The following is a 26,027-nucleotide window of genomic DNA, read 5'->3' as shown; positions in this document are numbered from 1 at the left end:
TCAGCCCTTCATCATTCCTTCTCTGGCTTCAGCTGGCCAGCTCTGAGAGCCATCAGGCATCTTCCTCTACAGCTTTCAGCTTCAGTCCTCTTTAGTCAAAGCTCTCTGGCCTACTGACTTTTGTAGATGACCCCCTGACTGTCTTCTGCTTTCACCAGCCTGATCTAGTTCTAGTGCTCACTAGACCTATACTCACGCCGCTCCTTCCTTCAGAGGCATCTCCTCCCTGAAGCTCTAAACCCAGCTGTGTTCTTTTTGTGAGTGTGGCTGTGAACACTTGTGTGTGCGCTCTCTCTCTCTCCCTATCATCTCTAAACACTTGGCTTCCTCTGGCTCTCTCATTTATAACTCCTAGGGGTACTATGCCAAACTAAGATACCCCGGGATTGGGACAAGAGACATGGACCTGATTTCAGTTAACGGGTCTTCTACCCTGTTACAGGCATTTGAACTGGAGTTTGAGAGGCTGCGGGGAGGGGAAGAGGGAAAAATAACTCTTCCGACATTCTCTTGGCACTAGAAAAGAAAGATACTTGGAAGCATGTGCCTGTGGCTGACCAGGACTGCTTCAGAGGAACCAGACCTCCGCAGAGAAGCCCTGGGAGGCATTGTGCATTGCAAAGAGAGATGGGAATAGAAACCAACTTTCATGAGTTGTAGGCCAGTGCTTTATCAAGTAGGCCACATTTTCCTTTTGTGGTGGTCCTTGCATTGAACATTTCTTTCCCACAGAGAACACATTACATTTCTGCTCCATAGTCTGCACTGGTTTCTAATTGAATTCTTGGTAGAATTTAAGATGTTGGTTTTGGATCTATAATGTCCTAAATGCTTTAGGTCTTGGCTACCTACAATGCTGCTGCAGCTACAAAGAGTGGAAGAGCTTGAATTCCAAGTTGAACTGCAAATTCAATATCTGAAAGGGATAGGGCTGATTACAGGGTATTTTCATTGAAGGACCTTACCTCTGGAAGTTGCTTGTTCTGTCGGAACCCAACTTGTAATCGTCCAAGATATGCTATGAAGCTCTTCTGTTTTGCTGGACTTTAAATGAGGAGGATGGTGGGAGATATTGGTTGATTGGATAAAGTAGATTATTATTTTGGGATGATTTATATATCTGAGAGTTGGGGGTTCATTTAGATCAGCAAATCACTGTTTTGGGTGACTGTTAAGTCTTAGTTTTCTATATTTTAAACATCCCTAAAAGTGCCTGGAGCCTGGAATAGGCTTTTTTTAAAAAGCAAATTGAAGAAATAAATAAAAATATGCTATAACATCAAAATATATCACAAGGTAATGTACTATAATAGGTCCTATGTCTGAAGAAGCACATTTTGTCTTAGTGAGCACCATATGTAGGCAATTTGAGTAGCAGCTGTTTTCTCAAAGTTGACACAGGAAATAAGTCTCAAAAAGTGGGTAATTTTTCCTCTTAAACCTGTCTTGTTCCATTTCGCTGGAAAGAAGGAATTCTCTAGGCACAGCATTTTCCTTGTCTTGGCATGGAACAAGGCTTAAAATGTGTGTTTATTTCAAGGGCATGACATCTGTGCTGGCTCTTCCCTACATATTGAGCTTAATTTCAGAATCTAGTTATGCTATTAAAAAAGAAAACCTGCTCTTCATCTGTGTCTCACATGGCACCAACTTAATTTTTACTTTAAAAACTGTTCACAGTTTCTGGGAAATGTGTTCCCAAGTCTCCTCGTAGAAATTGTCTGCCACCTGTTCCAAATAGATCATGTGCCTACCTGTCTGAAATAGAAGCTATGTGGCTTCCTTTTAATGACTGACTTTATAAACTGATTTAACATCTACCCTTAAAGCCTGAAATTGATTTTAAAGGACTCCCATTCTAGGCTGCCTCTCTTCCTGGAGTCAAGCTGGTTGAAACACAGAAGTCAACAGAAGTGATTCTGGATTAGGTGAAATACTGTGGGAGCCATTTATAACAAACAAGTCTGTGCAAACTTTACATAAAAAGTTAAATCAAATGATATTGTATTTCCCATGACTTCCTGCAATGCGTGTGTGGCAATGGGGAAGAACATGACATTTTTGTTGTAACTGCAAAAGGCAGTTTAATTGGTAAAAATAGTCACATGATTTCAGAATTCTTAAATGAATGTACATTTTCCAAAGCTTGGCAATGTTTGTGCTCCAGAATGTTTCTAAATATCTGCTGAAGTTTTGCTATAGAAGCTCTGTCCCTGGCTCTTCTGACACATGTTTTAAAGAGGGGGAGATTGTGTCTAGGTACAATATTTGTGTGGATTGGCACAAATATTTTAGTTAGGTAAATAGATTCCCTCAGCAATCATGTTCCCCATCACAATATGCCAAGAAAGTGGTTTTCTCTCAGTTATAGCAAAATGTGTTGATTCAATTTAGTGGCAGACTATTGAAAGCTTCAGAACAGGAATCTCAGAAACAACACTGAACAGTAGTCTCAGAGAATTGAAGATACCATGCACTTTCTCTTCAATAAACCATCTAATTTCTCTGATAGCTTTTTACACTTTTGGCCCATACCCCCAGACCCAAGTCTGCTGAAGTCAGTGGAAAAACTTCTGTTTAGTTCAAATCAGGAATGCTTTGAACAATATCATGCTAAAGCCCACAACAGACCTGCATGCATCCTACTGCATGGTATTTCTCCACTGCCAGTCTGATTCTTTCTATCCTCCATGCTCCTTTCAGTCTGATCTTGCTATCTTTTTCTTCTCTCCCATTTCCACTTTCTGTAACCCACTCCTTTCTTCCTATTTAGTCTCTTCCTCTTGCTTTTCTGCAATAAAAAATAAAAACAAGTTAAAATAAATTTCAATTTTAGAAAAGAAGAAATGGAATTAACAAGCCAGGTTGAGCATCATCATCATCCTGATCACTTTGTTTTTGTGCTGTATTCCTTTCTGCCATCCTTTGCTAGGGCTGAGGCTTCATATCTTTTTTTTAGGACATAAGCTCTTCACATCAGTGATTGTGTATTCCTATGTGTTTGTCCACAGCACCAAACACCATGAGACACTGATCTTGACTGAAGCCTTTGGACACTACGAATAACAAACCACAGCAATACATTCCGATACATAAAGAGCAACATGCACCATTTAACATTCAATATATCTGGAATGTGATGTCATATGTGAGACTGGGTTTAAAAATAGGATTGCCAACTCTACAGGATTATTCTGGATTCCCCAGGATTTTAATATTAATATTTAATTAAAGATTGTCATGTGATGAAACCTCCAGGAATATGTCCCCCAAAATTGGCCATCCTATTTAAAAATGACATATCAAAGAACGATACACATTTGTAAATTGTACATACAGAGAAAATCTTTTGGTCCAGATTTTCAAAAACTTAACTGGTGACTTTGTGTACATCAATATTGGGGTATCTAACTTAAAACACTTTAAAGGGAACTGATTTTCAGAAAGTGCTAGTACCATCCTCCTGAAAATGAAGGCCCTTTAAGGTGTCTCAGTTGGTTGGGCTCCCAAAACAACTAGTCACTTTTGAACCATTTGGCTTTTGTTTCTATATTTAAGAACATGTCCTGTTCAGCCCCCTTAATCCTAAAACTCATGTCAGACTATATGCTCTGAACAGGGATTACTTGCTTTCAGCGAAATGCAGCTATCTCCAGAGAGGTGGGCAGTGCTAGCACCACCACAGAACAGTGCAGCTTCTCCTTGTTTTTAATAAGCTCTACATATTTCTCAGCTGGAATGAAATGGATGTTTTGTAGAGGAGAAAAATGTGTTTAAATCCTGATACTGCACTGCAGTACTAAGGAGTACTGTGCTATTGTTAGAAGTGATGTCTTTTGACTGAGACATTGAACAAAATTCTCGTCTGCCTCTTTTTGCTAGTTGCCCAGGTGGAAGTTGAAGAGATACTGACATACAACCAATATTCTGTCTATCAATAACTCAAATCCTTGTTTCTGAGGCTATGTGTGAGCTATTGTTTGGTGCATACTGGCAATTTGGCTTTGTCTGCGCGGTTACTCAAAGTGCCCTATAAAGCCTGTTGGGATCTCATAAAGATGACAGGTACTATTTAAAACCTGTTTCATTTTTTTTCTTTCTATACAGCCTTTTTACATGACAGACAGGCATTGCGTTCAAAATGTTTTTGCTCTTGGCCCAGTGTAATAAAAAAAAAGTGAGTGTAGGCCCAGCAGAGAAGAATATGATTGTTTAGGAAGCAGAGACTGATTACAACAATGAATGACAAAAAACCTTAATTATATTAAAGGGAAAATTGCAAATGTTAGGGTTTTTTTTTTTTTAAATACTGACTTGAATAGTTTGAAGGAATTAGTCTTGGCTTAAGCCAGGCATGGTGGGCTCATAGTCTACAAGCACTCTCCCTACTGAGCACTCTATGCTAGTGCACCTTGATCACAACCGTCAAAACCAATTGTTCCCCTGTTATTGCAGTCTGGGAATTTTCTGAGCAAAGCCTTGCAGTCATGCTCAGTTCTACACTAGAATTTTCTTTTTATGTGCATGTCTGGGGACTAGCATGAGACCACCAAACTCATTTTCTTGTGTATCCTCCTAAGGCGTAATTTAGATATGTAGTGCACTAACCTACTACAATAGCTAGCTATTGATGTTCTCTCTCTCTCTTATTAAAGCTATAGAGATTCATGCAAAATACCTGTATTACTCCATTTATATATTCTCCAAAGATTACAATTTATAATAGGTTTTCTAAAACAGAGTAGTTGTTGTTGTTGTTTGTTTTTTAATATCGGAGGAGGACATTAGGACTAATAACATACCTGTGGAGAATATCCAGCAGAAAAAGTAATCTGTGCTTTGCACACCTTTAATGTTCAAAGTGACTTTGAGTACCAATGGTGACTTTAACTATTTCCTCTGTAGTTGCCTGTTTGTTCCAGTCTGCATTTACCCTTATAAATTGCTGTTGGCGACAGAATCAGTTGCTGTTTCTCAGACTACTGCTGGACTTATTTTCTCCTTGCAGTTTTCCCACTGATCTCACTGGTCTATTTTGTATCACTATGAAAAAAACAGCTATAAAATCTGAACAAATGGTTAAAAATGAGATTCTCATGAGGGCTGATCAAATTAATTGGCTAAAAATAAATCAGGAATACAGCTTTATCTCTATTTGAATTGAACCTGAAGAAGAAAGGTCCAGCATTCTTGTGTCACCGTGGGAAAGTTAGTTGGTTTCTCTGTCTCAGTTCCCTCTCTGTAAAATGGGGATAGTAGCATTTTCCTACCTTCCAGAGGTGTTGGCAAAATACATTTAAAATTGTGAGGTGCTCAGATGCTATGGTAATAGGAGGCATATAAGTACCTGAGATGGAGATGGATGAACGGATCTGTACCAATGTATTTGTTATACCTATGTTTTCACCAACTATTTTGGATGAATAATTATATATTAAAGGTTGTTAATATGCAGTTCATTATACATTATGTGTAGTTGGTTATGCCTATAAGTCATATGGTGTTTTTTCTGTTCCATGATTGGATGTCTGAAATGTTTTAAGAAGAGATTATGCAATAATGAACATCAATATTCCTCTTCATTCAAAAATACCCTTTTTTGCAGAAGGGTATAGGTATTCAGATGAGAAAAAAATCATTCCAAAATATTTGTATGAATAAAATCCCATATGGCTAAATGTTTGTCTAAAATTGAGTAAAATTAAAAATAGAATATCCATTTGGAACTCAAACAAATATTCATTAATTCTGTTCTTACAGTATTCAAACAATTTGAGCTTTCAAAATCCATTTCTTCATCTGAATTTGTGGTGGAACTAATCATCTTCCCTTGCTTATAAAATATACAAATACATAAATACAGTATGAACACTCTTATTCTGCTGACACTATAGATTTTATTGACAATATGACAGATATATTGATGATTTAACAAATATATATTTTGCTGACTTTAATACAGTTTTGTAAGAGTCAGTATTATAAAAATGGGGATGGCATTTGCATTGCTGCTTAATTTCTATGGGATGAACATAAAAAGATAAGAGTGCTTATTAAAATTGGAATGAGGGCAAGTGATAAAAGAATGATGTTACAGGGGTGCTACAGCCAGAGGTCTGTTACACTTTCCATCAAAATCCCTTATTTTCTCTCTTTTTTTTTTTAATAACTTTATTGTGAAAATTGCTTCAAGGTGAAGCTTGGTGTACAAGGTTTCAGTGAGGTTTATCCATTAAAAATATATATTGCATGTATTAAAATAACTTTACTTAGGTTGACATGTCAAGTACGCAAAAATTAGGAAATGCTAGATTTAACATTTCCCATGGCACCTTAATTTTGCCTCTTTTAGTGTCTATTCTGTGTGCTAAATGAGGCAGGGGTGCAAAAATGTGATTGTATAATTAAAGATTGTAACAGAAAGCATATGCACAATGGGGCAGAATTAAGGTTTTGTGGACAACTATAAATCTGGCATATCCTAACTCTTGAGTGGTTGACATTGCAAACTCAATAATGTTCTTTTAACTTAGTATTTTAAAGTAATTTTCTAGATGTGTTTTAAGGTAAAAATAAAATTTGGTTATATGCAAGCACACAGTACTACACCCCGACATCATCAGGGTTTGAGCTCATAATATCCACCTGTACAGTTCAGACTGCTACTACATGAACAACAGCACTATGTTATTTTACACCAAGAGAAGGCTGTTATCCCAGAGAGGACCCTGTATTGGGTCCCAGGGTTGGTCAGGTGTAGCCTGCCCTTTCTTTCCCTACTACTACACCAGTTGCTTCAACATTTCCCAGACATTCCCAGAGTTGCCAGGGGGGACAAAAGGGACAGTTTACCCCAGCCGCCCCCCGCTCCATTTTAGAGAGCCCCATATCCCGTGGAATTTGAATGAGTGGTGTTGTGACCTGGCATGTGGGGTTGTAGTGCCACTCAGGTATTAACCAGTCTCCCCTCCATCAAAGGAGGGATAGTTGCATCAAAACTGAGTAGTGCTGCAACCCTGAGGAGCTGGGCCCACCCTCTGTAGGCTGAATGTGAGGTGGCCTCGCTCTGCACAGCACCCAACCTGGCCCTTCAATTCCCAGGTGGGGAGAAGGAAGGATGGTGGACTCAGTTGCTGATTTTATCCCCCCCGGCCCCAACCTCTTTGTGACCCTGGGCATTCTCAGTGCCAAAATTTTCCAGAGGTTTGCAATCAAAAGAAGGGAATAGTGATTTGCAACTGTTTGCAAAACCTGAATGGAATTTCATGTTACAAAGAAAAGGCACTTCTCTAGCAGAGGGCTTCCTCTTTGCCAAATTTCAAAGGACTTCTGCAAACAATCGAGGTCCTAGAGCCTCTCTCTCTCGCTCTCAAAAAAAAAAGAAGCTTCAAGAAGTTTTTTATAATTAAGGCCCTACCACTTTAACAGCTGTGAAAAACATGTGACAGACTGTGAAATAAGCACTTCCCTGTAAAATCTGATCTCCCCGAAATCAGTCGGGCTGGAGAGGAACAGGATTTGTCTTTCCCCTGCATGGCTGTTATCTTGGAGATCAGACCCGCCTCCACAGGCAGTGCAGAAGTGAAGGTGGTACCACCTTCTGCACCGCAGCAATCCCAGAGCTGTGCTCCGGGCTGCCACCCCCCATGGCTCTGGCCGGGGCTTGGGGCACCCAGGCTTGTGCCTGCTGCTTCCCAGGGCTCCTCCTGTGGCTCAGGGCATCCTAGTTCCAGAGCTTCCACCCTCCCCCTGCAGCCCTTTCATGGGGCTTCCACCCGCTGCCATCCCCCCCTGGTTCCTGCCCAGCTCAGGGCAGCCCCCACGGGCTTGGGATGCCCGAGATTCAGGGCTGCTGTCACCCACACACCACCCTCTCACCCCCCGTCAGCTCCTACCCAGGCTCTGAGTGCTTGATCTCCAGGGCTTCTGCTCTTCCCTCCCTCCTCCCAGGGCTCCTTCCACCCCCTGCAGCTCCTGCTAGGAGCTCAGGGCAACTGGGCTGGAGGCTATCCCCCCCGTGGCTCAAGCCGGGACTCGGGGCTTTCACTCCCCGCAGCTCCTGCCTGAGCTCCAGGCTTCCTCCTGCCCCATGGCTCCAGCTGGGGCTCAGGGTGCCCGAGCTCAGGGCTGCTGCCCCTCGCAACTCCTGCCAGGGCTGGGGCACCCATTTTTCAAATTGGCCCATACGTTAATCCACCACTGACCCTGACTATCAGCTAGGAGCCCCTGGCTGGGGTATTCCCAGCAGTACTGGTGAGATGGGAGCCTCCTCCAGCTGAAGGAAACTCCGCACCTGCTCCCTTCAGAGCTGAGCTCTGAAGGCAGTACAGAAGTGAGTATGGCAACCCTGCAACCAGGGGCGGCTCTAGGCAAAGCAAGCAGCTACTTGGGGCAGCCCATTTGCAGGGGCAGCAGCTGGCAGGGTTCCAGCCTGGGAGCTGAGAACCAACAGGGAGCCCTGGGAGCTGTAGTTCCTTGGTTAGCTCCCTGCCTATAGAGCCAGCCCTGGAGCAGGGAAAGAACTGCATTCCCTTGGCCGCTATCAACAGGAAAGGGAAGGGGAGGTAGTATGAAACCTCATGCTGCAGCTTGCTGTGAATGGAGAGCTCACTGCTAGAGCGGGGTGGCACTGTGAATGGGGAACAAGTGTGCCCAAGGATGTCCCCTTCAGAAGACATCCCCAGACTGGATTAGGGATACTGGTGTGACCTCACTTTGCAGCCCCCAAAGAAGGAATTGGGTGGACTAAATGGACAGTGCCCCTCTAGGTCTGAAGCCTAGCAAGGGAGGTATGTGGATTCCACTAGAATTTAAAATGATAAGTAAGGGAGGGGAGGCTCTGCTAGGGGACTTCGGCAGCTTTAGATACAGTACCAGGCACGTAGGAGGATTTCCACCTCTGAGCCATGGAAGCAGAAACTGACTTTTCCTTTCCAGATTTAGCTAATATTCAGAAAGAGAATCTAGCACCTGCCTTCCAGATTTGAACACCTCAAAATTCAGGAGTGCTCAAGTTCAATTTGGGCAGCTGTTACTTCATTTCTCCCAAATCAAATATACTGATCCACTGTAATTTGCTGTAGAAAAAGTAGGATAAAATTGAGCAAGAAATATCTTCCCGGTGGTTTTTAGGACTGGAATTGCTATTTTCAACAGCCATTGCCTTTTTTTTTATATAGTTTTATTTGTTTAAAAGGAAGACAGTGATATTGCATTGGCAAATTCCCCATAGAAAGAAAGAGTGGAACAAAAGAATAATAAAGGCACCTCAACTTTTCCTCATTTATGGAGGACAGTCTTATAAGATGCATCCAGATATCCTCCAATCACACGAGCTGAAAATTGTTCCACTTTACTGCAGCTCTGTAAACATATGGGAACCAGTCCTGTCTGTTCTGTGCACATCCAAAATTCCTGCTGAATGACCCGCCCTGGGAGCAAGTTACCAGTGACCCAGGGCTGGGGCGGAAGGAGGGTGCAGGTGAGGGGAGGAGAGCCCAGGGCTGGGGCGGCAGGGGGTGCGGGTGGAGGGGGCAGAGCCCAAGGCTGGGGCGGCAGGGGGTGGGTGGGTGGGGGGCACTGGTGAGGGGGAAAGGAGGAGCCCAGAGCTGGGGCAGCACGGGGGGGGGGGGGAGGAGAGCCCAGGGCTGGGGTGGCAGGGGGTGCAGGTTGCGGGGGAGAGCCCAGGGCTGGGGCAGCAGGGGGGTGCAGATCGGGGGAGGCCCAGAGCTGGGACGGCAGTGGTGTGCGGGAGGAGCTCAGGGCTGGGGTGGGGGCAGCCAATTTTTTTTTTTGCTTGGGGTGGCAAAAAACCTAGAGCCAGCCCTGCCTGCAACCCACCTACAACAGCTTTGGGACCCCCACCATTACCATGAAATTTCAGATGTAAACATCTGAAATTGACCAATTTTAAGACCCTGTGGCCATGAAATTGACCCAAGTGAACGGTGAATTTGGTAGGGCCCTGTTTAGTCCCTTTAATTATAGAGTAGTCTGTACTGCTTCCCCAATAACAGGTGAGTTGCTGCTGAACAGATGTGGGATGACGTGTATTTTGGGGTTATTAGTCCCACTAACACCTTTCAATTTTGCCAAATATACTAGATTATTAGTTCTATAGACCAAACTCTAGCAACTCAGCACAACATGTACTGTAAAATTGTACAGTAGCCAAAGGAATAAAATCCACTCCAGTGATGAAGGGTGCCAGTACCACAGCAAGTATGCGGTGTAGCCTAAGGAGCATGTGCTGTAGGCTGCTCCACCCAACACTGTGGATGGAACTGATGATCTACATATGAGCCACAAAGAATCCATAAAAGGCCGTTCTTCCTGTGGCAAGCAGTCTGATGACCTTTGAAAAGACACACTTGTGTCTGGTATGGCATAAAATCACAAATTGATTTGGTAGCCAGAATCAGCACTGTTATATGTATCAATACAGTAGAGGACAAATATAACCATCTACAGTATGCTATATAAATATATACCAAAATACCAAGACACATAACTAGAACAAGGTGAAATTATTTCCAAGTAATAATTTATATGCCAAAAAATGCCGGATCTTTTTGGAGGGTGCCTCCTTTCTCATATTTAGCTCAGTGATTAGGGTATTTACTGGGGATGTCGGAGACAAAGGTTAAGATTCCTATTCTGGAGCAGGGACTTGAGTAACCCCTCCAAAGGGAGTGACCTGATCACCAGGCTATAAGGTGATATTCTGTCAATCTGTTCTGTTGAAGCTGTTCCATTTTGTATAAAATACTTCAATAGTCATTGGGCCAGAAAGGAAGAATGGCTTTATATCCTAATGGTTAGAGACTTGCCTGGGATGATGGAGACACAAGTTCAAGTCATTCGTTCAAAAAGGTTTATACAAAGTGGAACAGCTTCAATAGCCGAGACTGAGAAAGACCCAGTATTCCAATAATCTGATAGGGCACTCACCTACGAGGCAGGAGTGTCTCCTGCATCCCACATGACTGCCTTAATCAATGGGTTAAAAGTTATAAGTTGGTCCAATAAAAGATATCACCTCACCCACCTTGTCACTAAACTAGTCACTAAACTAATGCTAGACATTCTGGAATACAATAAAACATCTGGCTTGTTTTAAAACCCCCCAGCAACAATCCATTATTCTCTGCAGCACCTGGCTAGACTCAGAATATCCTGGAAGATAAAATATTTACATGTATATAAATCATCATGAAGACATCTCTGAATTAACTAGAAACCCAGGTCTATGACTAGGACAGATCTTTACAGAGAACACTCCATCAGAAAAAAAGATAAGTCCTCAGTGAAGCTTCGCTCTTAATAAATCCACTGACTCCCTAGCTCCCTGCCATAGCTCTGGAGAAGTGTTACGGATATCTGTTCTTGCCTCTTTTATTTTACCCTTGCTGGTTCCACTTTTATCTTCCGGTACTCCTTAACCTGTATTGTTTCCCTCATTTCCTCTCTTCCTCTCTTCCATCCTGCTTTTCTACTCTTACTTTTTTATTTTATAGCAGCCTTGAGAAACATTGCTTGAGAGAATCACAGAGAGCCAACTAATGGAAAGAGGTCATTTTTATGAGGGGTTTAGAGGAGGTGGGTGTGGCTGCAGGATTTACAGAATCAGGAACACTGTTCCAGGCAGAGCATAGATGAGACATGAGATGAAGCCTGGAGTCACTCACAGGAGTCAAAGTAGAATATAGTAATGTCAGCTGAACTGCCAAAAGCCTGGACCCTGCTGAGAAGGAAACTTTAGCAATGAAATGTAATTAAAAGTGAATCTGCACTGGCTTTTGGAGATCAGGATGCAGAGTTTCTGCCTTAAGAAGAGCTCAGAAGCTTAAAAGAGTGAAGGTGACTGGAAAGGAAGATAATCATTACTACATAGTTTCTCTGTGTAAAGCAATGAGTTATTTTGTGGTAACTTTGGGTCTAATTTCTGAAAAAATAAGGTGTTTGGAAAATGGATTTTAATGGGTTTGTATAGCGTCAAGCAGAACACTGTGGTGTGAAGCCAGGTGAAGTTTTTAATGACTCTGGCTCTCCCTAGTTAGCACATGTTATTACTCAATATTCTGAATTCTACAGATGGTTTTAACAATCTCCGGAAAATTTTGAGTACAATGATATAGGTGGTGGATATTTTGCTACTCATGATACAGTATCAGCTAACAGTATGAACTTGGGAAATGGCCCCTCTTCCACAAATTACAGTAGAATTACTCATGTGAGAAGTATGTCTCAGAAGACTCACCTTCCAGAAGTAGCATCTTCAGGAAATAAGTCACTACCAGGTAGTTTGGCTTATCTGGGCCTTTTGCAGGGAGAAGCTGCAGGAACCAGGAAGAATCCAATTTTTATGTTTCTCTTCCTCTTCCCATGGTTGATACTAGTTGCAACCCTCAGTTGTAAAAGGAACAGCAAAATAAAATGCACTTCTGTGTTCTCTCCTGCCCAACTTTAAAGTGTAGCAGAGCAATCATTATTATTCATTCAGAAATATTTACAGAGAGAAAGAACATATAGCAAAACAGGAAAATGTATTTCATGCTCTGTTTTTCTGTGAGCATTTATTATCATGTGAAGATTACTTTGGTTTTAAAACTATTTTCTTTCCATAGGAATAGATTGGATTGCTTAGCTCTCTGTCTGATTGCTGTCATGCTGAATCATTCTCAGGATAATATTGTTCTGTATAAAATATCTCACACGTTAAAACAGAGGCTTCCTTTTCCATTACAATATATCTGAAAATACTTCTGAGTTCTGTTCTTTATTCCTAAACCTGAATCGGTTATGCAAGCAACCCCTTTGTGGCTATGGATCCCCTTTCCGACACTCATCCACAATTCTCAGTTAAAAACCAGACAAAATATTTTATTTAGAAACAAGTCTGCATATACTTCATATATATGTATGCAAAGTATAAACACATACAAAATAGCATGTACTCAGAATTCCATAGTTCTGTCCTCTTGTCCTTTATGTTTAAGTATATTTGCATGAGAATATGATCTTTGTTTAAGAATTCAACTGTTCCAACTGCTGTTTCATTATTATTATGAGACATCACAAGTGGAAATTTTTATGGTGCAACCAAAGGAGGATTATAACTTCATGTGGGTCTTAAAAGTAGGAGTAGATGAATTTGTGAGAATCAAATGTTATTTTCAGGCATATGGTTTCATAATAAGAAATGAGAGAATGCCATCTCTACCACTAATCATGCCCATATGTAGGATGAACCTGGCCCTACTGAAGTCAATGGGAGCTTTGCCACTCATTTCAACATGGTTAGGATTTCATTCATGAAGTCTGACCAACAAAAAATGCTTATAATTCAGAAAAAGTGTTGTATACATTTCCCCTCTAAAACTTTGAATATGGCATCCATAAATCCAGCTCAACAAAGCCCTCAGTACATATTTTAATTGGCATATTACAATCTGCATCATCAGTTAAGATCTCAGTGTTATCATGTTGCCCCTTTCTCTTTCAGTAATTGGAAAAGGAAATATATTATAGTTATTTGTCTCTTCCAGAAAGACTAAAAAAGAGAGAAGTTACACAGATAACTTTGATATTATGGAGTAGTGGTAGTTGCTCCATAACTGTGGTTGAAGCTAATTTCTCGCCATAAGCCTGATTTAAAAATAAACAAACAACACCCTCCTCCCCCCCAAAAAAGGAGAAATAAAGACAGACACATCCTTCTAAAAATAGCAATGTAGACTTTAGGGCTCAGACTAGAGCCAAGGATCTGAGACCCTGGAAGCGGGGAGGGTCTCAGAGCCTGAATACCAGCTTGAGCCTGAATACCTACAGAGCAATTTTATAGCCTTACAAACTAAGTGCTGTTAGCCTGAGTCAGCTGACCAGGGCCTAACCACAGCCATGCCAGGGGCATTTTATTGCAGTGTAGAGGCCTTCTGGCTGGGAAAGCATTATCTAAAGTTGTATCTGTTCTTATCAGTTTAATACCCTCTGAGGGTGGGGGGGAGGGTCACATGACTGAAGCTTACAAATGGTGCCTGCTCTAAATACAAGCAGCTGACCTTTATGAGGGAGAGACTCAGGAGCCAGGAAAGATCTAGGAGTTGGTGTTCCACACTAGTCCAGCAGAAGGCCTGAGAGGCAGACAACTGTGAGAGGCAGAGCTGGCTTGGAAGAAGACTCAAGAGGGGAGAGCTAAGAAGCTGTGGGAGAAGTGAGTGTGAGGACTGTGAATAGTATCCAGGAAGGTCTACTAAATGGTAGAAGATGGGAAAGCTTCAGATAATTTGTATTTTGAGTTTATTGGGCCGAGGTTATTTCTAGAGCTGGGCAGAATCTTTCAACTGAAACCTCTTTGGTGAAAAAATGCAGGTTTGAGTCAACCTAACATTTTTGAAAATTTTTGTTAATATTGGCAAATTGTTTTGATGGGGGAAAAAAAACAAATTCCAAAATGAAACATTTCAACTTTTTGATTCATAGACCTTTTTTATTTGAAATTATCTCTATTTTTATTCTTATTTTTTAAAAAATGCTCAAAAGCAAAAGGAAATGTTGAAAATATTTGGTGTAGGGTTAACCAAAAATGACTTTTTTTTTTTTTTTGAAACTGACAGTGAACTGAATGATTCACCCAGCTCTAGTTGTATCTTCTGTTATTTAAATAAAGCTAACCCCATGGAAAAGGTCTTGAAGTAGGGGGTTTCTGGGGTCTTTAGTCTGCCATTATTCTACAAACTGGATACCTAAGAATAGTGAATCTTGGCCAGGCCACAAATATTATTCTCTAATCTCTTAAAAAATTTTCCAGAAGACCTTTAACTTTTATATAAAAAGCCATCAGAGATGGCAGAAAGGACCAAAAAGTAGTATCTCCTCTGCTGGTATTACACTGTCATTTTTAGACTGATCAGGGCAGTGTCAAGAATAGGATGCTTTTAGCTAAATAAATATGGCAAGAGATTTAAAAAAAAAAAGAGGCATATAGTATAAATTGTTCTTAGTGTCCAGACATTTAAAACAAATTAGAATGGGAACACAATAAATAAAAATATATCAAAATGTTTAATGAATATAAAATGTACAAGCTCTTATTATGCTTTCAGTCTCAGGTTTGTCAAGGGATTTCTGACTGAAGTACATTAGTAGGCTGGCAAGTAAAGGATAAACTAGATTAAGCTTCACACTCACTGAGATTTAAGTGCTTTTGGGCAGCGTAGTTCTTTATTCACTTATTTTTATTATACAATCTTGTGACTAGGTTTTAAGCCAATGCTTAATAACACTGTGCCTAGGCAGTAACAGTATGAGTTTTTCTGTATTTACCACATGGTGTATTTTAGGATGTGAAAAGCTAAGAATGTGAGATTCGAATGTGAAAAGCTAACCCACTGGTATGTTTGTCAAAGCTCAAGAAATGGACATGTTTTGTACAGCCCCAGTTAGGTAAAATCACTTGAACCTGTCCACTTAGGTATGCCTTCTCCATTCTTATTACTGCTGTTCACAATCTACATGGATTTGGATTTTCATTTCCAGACACACTGGATGAGTCAACCTTCTGAGGATTATAAACAGTAGCAAGGTGTTGATAACCAAGCTAAGGAATGAAAAGATGTCATCATGGTTTCCAGCACCCTTCTGTGCTTCACACTCACACTGCTCTGCTCATTGGGGCAGCTGAAGATCCTACAGCCTATTTATTTTATATCTCTGACTTGTTTGCAGAGGGAGAGACAAAGAATGCAGTTTCATATGCATGTAGTTACAGACTAGTCTGACTTCTCAAACGTGTCACGTTCTGATTGGGTCATACCACAAAATATGGAATGCAGTAATTTGCTTGTGTTGGTATCCTAATTTAGCTGGAATTTCTTTTTCAACAATACTCTATTCCTAGCTCTGATGTATTTTAAAATTTATAACATCTTCAGGCACATCTGTAATATATCATTTAGAATGTTCATGTAAGAAGAATGGCATCTTGGGTGAGATCTTGGGACATTCACTTAACTTTCCTGTCCCCAATAAGCAACATGGGGATAAAATAACATCTCAAAGAGAATATTGTGAGGTTAAATGTATTAACTATTGGGAGGTACTTTGAGATCCTTGGATGGAAGACACACAAAAATTATAAAATATATTGAGTCAAATGCTGGAATTCTTATATGTATTTTACTTGTGTAAAATCTCTATTAAGAACTTCAGGATTTTTCCATTATTATAAAAACTCAGAGTGTAAACCTCATTAGATCAGGGTTATTTATTTCCCTGTCTTCTCCATCCCCCCAGTAGTTTCTAATTTGCCATTAGGGAAGGGACTACCACAAAACAAGTGTTTTCACAGGACTCTGGTATTTCCACTTCCAGTCCTAGATGTACACAGGAAATGCAGAGCAGTTTTTAATTTTATTTGTAGGGCTTCATACCATCCAAGAGGGATTGATTTCCCCCTCTCTAGTCCTACTTCCAAAGGAAGAGAATAACTGGCCTGTGAATTGCCAAATCAGTCTAGGAAAATGAGTGTCTAAAAACGTGTTGAATATATCAAACAATAGGTGGTCATAAGCATCACTAAGGATAGGTTATATATTCATTTTAAAGTGGTCTCAGAGGACAATCACAAACTTCCTGGGGTTGAGTGGTGGCATCTGGATACTACATAGAACCTGAGGTGGCCTGCTTGATTTTTTTTTCTTTTGAAATATTGGGAGGAGGCCTAACATCCTCACTCTCCTCCAATTTTATGTTTCAGAAAGAGGTATGGGAAGGATTCTATAGGCATCTTCTTTATATCCATATTTTTGTCCCCAGAATATTCAAAATAAATACTGTCCTCCAATGACAACTCTAAGAGATACTTTTTGGTCTCTCATGTTCCATTACAGTATCACCCTATGCAGAGAAGTACAAATTGTTCTAATTAGGTCAAAATATTAATGTATCCCCTCTCCACTGATGATATAACAATTGGTAATTTGCTTGATGTATTGTACCAACTGTTTAACAAAAGAAGCTAGTTTAGCGTATGACACAAAGGTACAGAAACTTTCACACTTCACCTGAAGGTTGGGAACTTTTGTTTATACTCATATTGCTTCAGCATGTGGACTGAAAGGAGACAGAGAGGCCACTCAGCAAACTACTTTATTTCCAAAATGAGTGTTTTTCCATTTAAGTTATATAAAAAGTAGATTGAATCACTGTATAGGATGTCCCAGTTGTACAGTTGTTCCAGTACCTCTGTATGTAACAAACCAGGTAGTAAATACTCCTTCATAAGAACCCATTTTTGCGTAGGCACTCTGGCTTGAACTGCTTTGCCCAGGCAATAGAGACCATTTTTTATGGCCATCTGGCTTCGATCAGATCCTCTGCCAATTCATGTTTACTCTGTCTGTTTCCTTTCTATTTAAACCATTAAAACAGTATTCCCGCTTTAGCTCCATCCTGGTTACTAGGGAAGCAAAGTGATATGAGCACCAGCCACTCATAATGGGAAAGTGGAAGATAAATAATAAACTCCCCAGAAACTGGTATTGATGTTCGAGACTGCAGCACTACATTTCTGCCAGCATGTGATATAAGTGAGGTTTTAAATTTGCAGTCCTTTGATCTCACTCAAGTGGATCAAGAAGGTCTCTCCCAGCAGAAAGCAGGCACTGATATCTTCTCCTGAGTCCAGAGGAGGTTGTCTTTAAAGAGGAGTTTTACCCTAAGGTATTAAAGGGTTAATGTTTTTATCTCTGTGGTGTAGTTGGTAGAAGGATGGAGGGAACCAACTCCACATTGTACATCCTGCCCAGGGCCGGCTCCAGACCCCAGCGCGCCAAGCGTGTGCTTGGGGCGGCATTTTGCTGGCAGGGCGGCAGGCGGCTCTGGAGGACCTTCCGCAGTCATGCCTGCGGGAGGTCCACCGGAGCCGCGGACCAGCGGACCTCCCGCAGGCATGACTGCGGAGGGTTCGCTGGTCCCGCGGCTCGGGTGGACCTCCCGCAGTCATGCCTGTGGAAGGTCTGCCGGAGCCGCCTGCCGCCCTCCCAGCGCACCCTCCGCAGGCGCGTCTGCAACAGGTCCCCCACAGCCGCGGGACCGGCAGCGCTCCCCCTGCGGCATGCCGCCCTGCTTGGGGAGGCCAAATTCGTAGAGCCGCCCCTGATCCTGCCACTGGGTTTCTCCTTCTCCTTCTCCTATCTGAGGAATCCATGTGGAACTTCCTTGGGGAAGGGATTTGGTGGTATTAGGATATCTTTCTGGTTTAACCTTTTTCTGCCTCCCTGAGCCTGCTTTTCTTCTGTGGTGATTTCTCGATTACAGGGACCTTTGGTGAAATGTTCTTGTGACTGACACAAACATTGTCAAATTACTGAACTCTGTATTTTACACATTTGGGCACTATGAACATACTAGGCCAAATTCAGGCCAGTTACAAGTGGCTGTAATTCCATACTTTCACTCACCATGCAGACTATGCATAGTGTCTTAGCTTCTTGACTGATGCTGTAGTTAAAGTTAGCTGTGGTGCTTTTGCAAATGTCCCAGATGTAAGTGTAATTCCCAAGAGCAGCTTTCCATTAAAATCCTTTTTTTAATGGCAAATTGCTTTCAGTAATCATATCTTTCTGCACAATATATAATGTCTATGTACAATAATAATATTTGTGTGCATGTTACCTCCAATCTCATACACGTGCTCCAACAGATTCAGTTCTATGTGTATCTGAGTCTCCAGTGAACCCATACGAGAGATTACAAAAATTGTGTGTACTGGGAAATTTGCTTTGAATTTTTTATTACTAAACCCTAACTTCTGCTAAAAAGTTTTGTGGAGAAATGATGGAATTCCACTTTATTTTAATCATTTGAGCGTTGGGGTAATTGACATTTGAAGATCTTCCCAATGTGGTGTGTTTTCATAGTATACTTTAGCATTTCTTTCTTTTTTTCTTTTTTCTTTTTTTTGAGGAATTGAAATTTTATATGGGAACCAATGTTATCTTGAATCTAGTGCCTTCAAAAAGAATGAGTTTGAATCAGACTTTTAATGAGTCAGAGAGCAAGAGAGTGCTGTGTAATACAAGAAAAAAATCTTACTGATTTACTCACAAGGGAAGCCTTAATGATTACTTTTGAGTCGTATAAAGGGAAAATGTCTGCTTTCTAAAGGCAATTCTTTGTATCACAGCATCAATAAAAATTCCAAATCAGTAGCTTCTTTAAACACAAGCACTTTAAGAGTGGAAGTTGGAGCAAGGCATAGGTGCTCCTTGCCTATCAGCAAATATTACAATCAGTGAGGGACTACATTGTATAAACCTGACATCCTCTTCAGTTGATGAGGACAAGGGGGAGTTCAGGATTACACTGTGTGTACCTATTCTTTTAGGAGAGGAGAGAGCTTTAAAGTGACCGCTTCTGAGAAATGAAGCATACAATAAAATAGCTCAGTACTTCCGGTGTGATTAATATGAATGTGCTAATTAAAACAAATATCTTGTGGGACTTGTGCACACTGTTATGGAAATAGGGCATAGCCACAACGTGGTGCTCACAGAAGAGGAGAAAAGCAGTGTTTCCTTCAATCTCTCTGGACCCCCTACTTCAGAGCCATCAGATCGAACCTTTCTGTGCTCTTATAACACGAGGGCACGCACACACATTCTCTTTCACCTTCCCTTCTCATTCACATGTACTCAGTGTGTGTGCTTTTTCTTTTTTCCCCCTTCCTCCTCCTCCTCCACCTCCACTTACCTGTTTCAAAAACAATGGGATTTTAGATGCATTTTTTTGTCTAAAGTACTGTTGCCTGTTCCTTCTCATTACTGCATTGCATATACTTTCAGTACTTTAATATTTATTTAATAAAAAGAACAACAGCTTCACCTGAGGCACTAGAACATAATCTAAATGGATTCTGCATTTTTCTACACTAGACTCTGACTTGGGCCATCTTCAGAAGTTAAGATGAGGAGCAAAGCTGACCAGCACACCAATTAGGTTCCATCATTATGTGAGGGGGACAAAGGAAGAAATAAAAATCTGTAAGGCCATTATAAAAATAATAATCAGTTGAGAGGCTTATACTCTACAGGTTACCCACTGACAATTTTCCTAAGCAAGCCCCTTAAAGCTGAATTATGACTGCTTTGGGTGCTAACAAAGTAAGGTGTCTAGAGTTTAAGATCAGGTATCAGGGGTACCTGTATTAATCTGTATCCACAAAAACAACAAGGAGTGCAGTGGCACCTTAAAGACTAACAGATTTATTCAGGCATAAGCTTTTGTGGGTAAAAAACCCGCCAGGTGCATCTGAAGAAGTGGGATTTTTACCCAAAAAAAACTTAAGCCCAAATAAATCTGTTAGTCTTTAAAGTGCCACCGCACTCCTTGTTGTTTCTGTAGAGGTTTTTGGAAAAGAGGAAATGTTTCATAAAAAGATCCTTGATTTTCTGGATCTCTCTGCCCCTTAGGCTCCAGACTGCTACAGTATAAATTTGTAGATCAATAGATGTTATATACCTCCTGTCTTCTGTATTAAGCTTAATAGTTAGTTCCATAAGGGTTTCAAGTGCTGGCAGCGTTAGCTATTTATTTTAATTACAGGCAGATGACAATTACTAGCATTGTTTTGTTAATATTAATAACACTACCATTGTATTTAGCTGAGTTTAAATGAACAGTGCTCTTAATGCTTTAGATGTAAGTGTTAGCCTTTCACAGCATCCAATAAATAATCCTAGTTAGTGATAAGCATTGGAACAAAACCTGGTATTCATGAATTATTATCAGGTGAAAACATTTTAGATGATCATCTTCATTATCCATATGTGTCTGTAATGAAATAAGGTTAATTCATATTAATTGCTCTTTCTTCTATTTATAAACATAAAAAGTTAATAGCTTGGTTGAACCTCTATTATATTAGTAATGGTAAAATATTGACAAAGACACTGAGATTTCTACCAGTTTTGTGGCCACAAACCCTGACTTCCCCCTGGAATTACATGTATTAGAGGCATCAATTAACAGGAGGAAAATTGCTTATAATGGTCCTTCTTTTATTAAACACTATGTGTTATAACAATGTTATAAACAAAATTGAATAAAATAGCAGTAAATATACTACTTATATCTCTTACACCAAAAGACTTCCTGAGGGAAGAGTATTTCTGCATTGTGTAGACTTAACATTTCTGGATGGATTTTGTCTAGTGCCATTTTACAGTTTGTGTAATAACAATTGACCTTAATAGTAAAAATAGAGATGGTCAAGAATTGAAATTTCCTATCAAATCCATCCAGATGTGGGTAATGCCTAGAAGTTCCCCACTCAGATGTCTGTGACTTCTAGAAAAATCCACTTTTCCTGTGAAAACATTGAGGGAGGAAAAATTTCCTTTCACATCATTTTTGAAACTTTGTCTCTAAAGGTTGTATTTCTGGGAGTGGAATAGCAACAGCGAGCTACTGTTCACCCATGTTGTGACATCATTTCCAGAAGTATGGTTGTGGAAATTGATAAGATTCGTGTAAGCAGGCTAGATATTCCTGAGTCATCAAATCATCTGGATTTAGGCCAAATACAGAATCTTTATGTAATCTCTTAACACTTCAATGTTTGGAAATACCTGAGATGATTTCATCCTTTTATTTAACCTATTACAATGCTAAAAATGTTGCCTCCAACCCTTTCTAAAGTTAGCAAGTAATATAAATGCCCCATATTCAACCAGAGTAGGTTGCCTAGGGTATAAGTGCAAAATTTTAAATTTAAGCAAGAATGTTTTAGGCACAGTGTCCAACTGATCAGAGAGAGATTCAGTGGGCCAGAATACAGCACATAACCAAATAAAAGCAAAACAAAATTGAAACATTTTATGAAACTATCCTCTATGTATTTCTCTCTGTCTCTTCTGATCAGGTGATGTTGCTCTCCATTTATTGTTGTCCTGGGGGGTTACCTATTTAGCTCATGAGTTAAAACAGGTTAGTTAAACCAACCTGGTAAACTCTGTTTACTGTTGTATTTCCACTATTTCATGGAAAACTTGCATAGATCTCTACTAATAACTATTTATAAAAAATGCACTAGTCAGCAATGTTTCTTTATAGCCTACCACTCAGACCACTTTTTTTTTCACAGTACTGTAATTGACAACTTGTTTGATTAAATGCCACAATCCTGTGACAGAATTTATGTCCATGGAGGGTAATACCTTCCTGTTCCTTTTGCTTCTACTTGGTACATAGGCAACTCTGCTGTGGTGGAAATAAATACACTAGATTTGTGTGTAAAGAGACTCCAAGTGCTTTGTTTTATTTACTATTATTGTTGGTTTTCAGTCTCAATTTCTTGCTACAGAAGGTATGTGTCATTGTTACAGCTTCTCTATCATACTAATGGGTAGTGTCTTTTTATAGTGCCTTAAAGATGTTAGTTTTGTGGCTTCATATATTCAAAACTGTAAGAGAAACACAAGGAAATTAAAATGTCAAAAAGACAGAGGTAAGCTGGTCTTAAATTAATGAAGAAACACTAGCTGACTCCTGAGCTTTACTATCTTTCACTTAAAGTTTTCACTCCTCTAAATATCTTGATGATTTTATATTTAAGAGGTATTGCATGGAACACTACAATACAGTCTGTGTCTATTCATGAAAGCGTGGGTCCTAGCATGCAGTACTCTAACTAGATTCCACTTTATGCCAGTTAGATACATCTCCAGGCTCCTTGTGTGCTTCCAATCCAACCTCTAGTTGGAAAAATCAGGGATTAAAAGTAGAGCTGGTTGAAACTTGAGGGTTTCATGTCACAAGATATTTTGGAATTTTGCAATTTGATTTTTGTTCTGAACTGGAATGAAAGCAAATCTAAATCAAATTTCTCGTGAACTGAAGATTCTCTCCCCCACCCCCACCCCCACACACAAACCCATTTTTTTTTTTTTGGAAACACTGAAACATGGTATTCCCAAAAGAAAAGATTTGAAAGTGACACTCTCTTGTCAGTTTAACCATAGCAGGGTGGTGGCCCAGCCCTTAGCGTCCTGGCAGACTCCCTGCCGCAGATCCTCCCAGCCCTGAGAATCCCACCTCCAGCTGGAGCTCCCAGTGCTACTGCCGTAGAATGAAAACCCTGCCAGCCCGCAGAGCACTAGTTTTGGCATCCCCAGAGTCCTGGCTCCAGCCATGAGAGTCCCAACTCCAGCCAGGACTCTGGATGGACTGATGAGCTCCCTGCTGGACCTGTGGATCCTGAAATGCTGACAGGTTTCAAAAGGAAAACTGCCTATATTTCAATGAAAGTTTTGTTGTGTATGTAATAGATTTGGCAAAATATTTTGCTTCAGAAAAATTCCAGCCAACTCTAAGTAAAAGTAGTATTACTGTACTACAATCCTTTGATTGAGCTGAGAGACAAGCCTAACTTGGGCACCCGGCTAATACGTTTGTCTAAAGATATCCAAGTCTTCCTAGACAAACTAATAGTGGCTACAGTTTTTGACATATTGATGATACAGACAAAACTCATAATCTTGGGAAATGTCACTAGCAATGCAGACAGCTTCTTTGATATGACAATCCCAAGCTTACTATCTAAACTCTCCATGTTATGTTTACCACTGGCAGGGACCCAGACATGTTGCCTGGACTATACCCTCGGGATAGGTAAAAGGCACAAGAACTCCCAACCATGAATCCTGGTTCGACCAGTTTCTTCTCAAGACAGACAGAAAAACTTCCTATACTACATGTCAAAAAGAAACCATCACCATAGTCTGCTCTAAAAAGCTGTAAGGCCCTACCAAATTCCAGTGCTTACTTATAGGAAAAAGAAATACCCAGCCAAGAAGCCAAGGAATAGAAGCATTAGCAAAGTACTACAACTATAAGAACATAAGAATGACCATAGTGGGTCAAACCAATGGTCCATTTAGCCCAACATCTTGGCTAATAAGCTTTGATGGATCTATCCTCCATGAATGTTTCTAGTTCTTTTTTTAACACAATTATAGTTTTGTCCTTCACAACATCCCCTGCTATGAGTTCCACAGGCTTCTTGTACATTGTGTGAAGAAGTACTTCCTTTTGTTTGTTTTCAATTTGCTGCCCATTAATTTCAGTGGGTGACTCCTGGTTCTTATATTATGTGAAGGGGTAAATAACATTTCCCTATTCACTTTCTCCATACCATTCATGATTTATAGATCTCTATAATCTCCCCCTTAGTCATCTCTCTTCCTAGCTGTACAGTCCCAGTCCTTTTAATCTTTCCTCATAGGGAAGCTGTTCCATACCCTTAATCATTTTGTTGACCTTCTCTGTACCTTTTTAATTTCTAATATATCTTTTTTTGAGAAGGGATGACCAGAACTGCACAGAATATTCATGGTGTGGGTGTACCATGGATTTATATAGTAGCATTATGATATTTATCGTCTTGTTAGCTATCCCTTTCCTAATGATTCTAAACATTGTTAGCTTTTTTGACTGCCACTGCACATTGAGCAGATGTTTTCAGAGAACTATCCACAATAACTACAAGCTCTCTTTCTTGAGTGGTAACAGCTAATTTAGACCCCATCATTTGGCATATATTGTTGGGATTAGGTTTTCCAATATGCATTCCTTTGCATTTAGGAACAATGAATTTCATATGCTATTTTGATGCCCAGTCACCCAGTTTTGTCAGATTGCTTTGTAATTCTTCACTGTCTGCTTTGGATTTAACTATCTTGGGTAATTTTGTATCATTAACAAAATTTGACACCTCACTGTTTGCGCCTTTTCCAAGATCCTTTTATGAATATGTTGAACAGTACTGGTCCCAGTACAGACCCCTGAGGACATCACTATTTACCTTTCTCCATTCTGAAAACTGACCATTTATTCCTACCCGTTGTTTCCTATCTTTTAAGCAGCGAGAGGGTGCATGAGAGGATCTTCCCTCTTATCCCATGAGAGCTTACTTTAAGACCCTTTAGTGAGGAACCTTGTCAAAGACTTTCTGAAGGTCCAAATACATTATATCTACTAGATCATCCTTGACCAGATATTTGTTGGCCCCCTCAAAGAATTCTAATACATTGGTGCTGCACGATTGCCCTTCACAAAAGCCATGCTAACTCTTCCCCAACAAATCATGTTCATTTAGGTGTCTAATAATTCAGTTATTTACTATAGTTTCAACCAATTTGCCTGGTACTGAAGTTAGGCAATTGCCAGGATTGCCTCTGAAGCCTTTTTAAAAAAATTGGTATCACATTAGCTATTCTCCACTTATCTGGTACAGAAGCTGATTTAAGTGATAGGATACATACCACAGTTAGTAGTTCTGCAACTACTCCTTGACTGTTGCTAATAGACACTCTTGGCCTGTTTCTCCAGTTTTGTGCTGAGGCAACTCCATTAATTTTGGTGGAGCAAACTGGCAGAGAACCATGTCTTTTAATATTAAAATATGCCTTTGCACCTCATTGCCCACATAAATCACTATGTTTTTCACAAAAAAACAAGTGAAGGAAGAAAACATGGTCTAAGGAAGGCAGATCAAATCAATCAATTTATTTTTGCTTTGATGGAATAAAAGGTGCTTTTTGTTTCTATTTTAAATCCTGGGGGAGTACTTTAATACTAAAATAAGGACAAAGTAAATAGATGATAGATTTTACTCTATCCTATACTAACATCATAGTATGAACAATACAGTCACTGAGTTGAAACCAGTAACTCTGGAAGATTCCTTAAACTGCTTTAGAGGACACTGAGAATTTTATAATTTATTAACATTTGTTGAAAATTCTTAGAAAACAGTGCTTTACCATATTACCCCATTTTTTTTGTTTTTTTACTTTTTGTAGCAAGCACCTTAAAAACAAAACTCAAAGCAAAGAGCACCATATTAGAGGTTGGATGATTTGTAATAAATCGTTCATTTTTTGAATGTCAGCATTTCAAAAATGCTTTCATTGGACACATCATTTTATGACTGGGTGAGTATAAGTCTTTGCTTTCTGGAAATACTT

At 40.1% G+C, this 26,027-nt stretch overlaps 1 protein-coding gene across 2 annotated transcripts in view; it reads left to right on the top strand.

Annotated features, from left to right (window-relative positions):
- IL1RAPL1 (interleukin 1 receptor accessory protein like 1) overlaps positions 1-26,027 on the top strand; it is a 495,739-nt gene that overhangs the window by 4,635 nt on the left and 465,077 nt on the right. The window contains exon 1 of one of the 2 annotated variants that reach the window (XM_045009588.1): positions 14,075-14,212. The exons of the other annotated variant lie outside the window; for it this stretch is intronic. The gene's annotated coding sequence lies outside the window, so the exon portion shown is untranslated. Of the gene's footprint in view, positions 1-14,074; positions 14,213-26,027 lie in introns of those variants that run through there. 2 annotated transcript variants of the gene reach the window in all.

The sequence above is a fragment of the Mauremys mutica genome, chromosome 1, assembly GCF_020497125.1.
Source record: "Mauremys mutica isolate MM-2020 ecotype Southern chromosome 1, ASM2049712v1, whole genome shotgun sequence".
Taxonomy (NCBI): Eukaryota; Metazoa; Chordata; order Testudines; family Geoemydidae; genus Mauremys; species Mauremys mutica.
The sequence above is the reverse complement of the archived record's forward strand: the minus strand, read 5'-3'. Positions and strand labels throughout refer to the sequence as shown.